Raw genomic sequence first — 2,234 nt, 5'->3', positions numbered from 1 at the left:
CTCTGGATCAGAAACCATGGCAATTATAACGCTTTCAGCAGCATTAGCTTGTGCGTTATTCTTTCCTTTGTTATTCCTGCAATCCCTAGCCATGTGGTTTGGTTTACCGCAGGCATAACAAAGGAACTCAGAATCAGAAATCTGAAATCTCTTGGATGGGTGTGGGTTCTTGTTTTGATTAGGTTTTCCTTTCCTTTGGTTCTGGTCAGGTTTCATTGGTTTTTTCTTAGGTTTCAAACTCGGTTGAGTCTGATTCTTATTGTTGGAAACGATAAGAATCTCTTCCTTTCTGTCTTGTTTCCGTGCTTCCTCTTCAACCCTGAGCTTAGAAATCAAACTTTCAAGAGAAAACTCTTTAGTTTTATGACGCAACATATTACGAAAATCTTTCCAAGATGGGGGTAATTTATCAATCAATACAGATACTTGAAATTTTTCATCAGTTTTCATACCTTCCGTCATAATTTCATGAGCTATTTCTGAAGTTCATGAACCTGAGCTACGAATGATTTTTCATCCACCATTTGATATCTCAGGTAGCGGCTTACAACATATTTCTTTGATCCGGCTTCTTCAGTATCGTATTTCTTTTGTAAGGCATCCCACACATCTTTAGCAGTATCAAACGTAGAGTAATATTCGTATAAATCATCAGACAAAGCATTCAAAATATAGTTTTTGCAATCAAAGTCATTATCAATCCATTTTTCATACGCTTTTTTTTTCTTCAGCAGTTTGGGTCTCAACAGGTTCTTCAGTTGGTTGAGGAGTTGCAATTGTTGCGGCTGGAGTTGTTTTTTTCGCAGCTTCTGCATCTTGTGGGTTAGATGGTTTGATGGAGTCCACCATCATGTGCAACTTCATCAGTTTGAGGTAGAAAAACAACTTTAGCTTCCATCTTCTGAAATGAAGTCCTTCAAACTTGAACGACTTGTTGATATCAGCAACGGTTTTCTTTTTAGATTCCATGGCAGAAAGACACGTCTTAAAATTGTTAGAACTATTGTTGATTTCACTCCTGCAAAACAAAGGTTAAACACAAAAACTGGATTGTGGCTGAGTCACGACCAGGTCGCTCTCTTTAAGACGTTTCGTGGCTCTGCCTTGAGTTTTGTGCAAGCAGTCTTTCTTTGTCACAACGTCCCCAGGATAAAACAGCCGAGAAAAACTCTCGTCAATCTCTCACGCACACAGTGAGATATCGATCACTCTCACTCTTTTAATCTTGCTCAGAAAAAACTTGGTCTCTTGATTCACAAAAATAGTATATGGAAAACTCTTACTTTTCTGTTTCTCAAAACTGGCTTATTATAGCCTTCGCAATTAAGACAAAATTAATGGGAATAAATTTTGGTTTTAATTGTCTCCATAAAATCATGTGTAACATTCCAAAAACGGTCAAGTAATTTATGCCAGAATAAATACTATTTAATATGTAATTAAAACCTGTGAAAACGTTTTGAAAAAAAAAAACATTTTAAAAAGGAGCAAAAACTACTTTCCAAATTCAAGAGACTTCCCAAGACCACCAAGTCCCCAAGGCCCCGCTCCCGGACTAATATTATATATATTATTTATATATATACACCCATTAGTAGGGGGAGGGATTCGATCCTGAGACCTATCCCTTCGGGCCCAAAATGCTTAACCACTAGGCCAAGTTCGAATTGTTGATATAAATGTACAAAATAATTATTTTAAAACATATATGCCAACAATCCCCCACTTATATTTTTAAAATCATTGAGCAAGATCCGTATAGTTATGTACATAAGCAAAGGTACCTTTCGGTTTTGAACCTTTACATAGTATTAAATTCTCCGAACTTTGACACATAGTGAACATATGTCTTTGAACTCTATGGAGAGAACGAATTACTTAATACACACACAACTATACTAAGAGTAAAGTCCTAAATGCCAGCATATTACGGCATTGTGCATATCCCAGTTTCAATGAATGTTCTAGAGAACTTCCCATGTTATCATAGAAAGTGGCCACACTTTCTCATTCACATAGGTGAGTCTATCAAAAGTACTCTTGTATCTTGGTACCCCACTCTATACAGAGCTATAGACTTCATTAAGAGTTAAATAACTCAACCTTAACCCGCTTCAGGATATCATGCCATGGGAAAGATGCATGATTCTATCTCCATATCATTTGTGAATCGTTATTCCCTTTGAACCTATTTCTAGGTGGGTATCCATCACAAAATGACTCAAATCTAGTGG

Source organism: Papaver somniferum, chromosome 10 (assembly GCF_003573695.1).
Source record: "Papaver somniferum cultivar HN1 chromosome 10, ASM357369v1, whole genome shotgun sequence".
NCBI lineage: Eukaryota > Viridiplantae > Streptophyta > Magnoliopsida > Ranunculales > Papaveraceae > Papaver > Papaver somniferum.
This window is presented reverse-complemented; position numbering follows the sequence as displayed.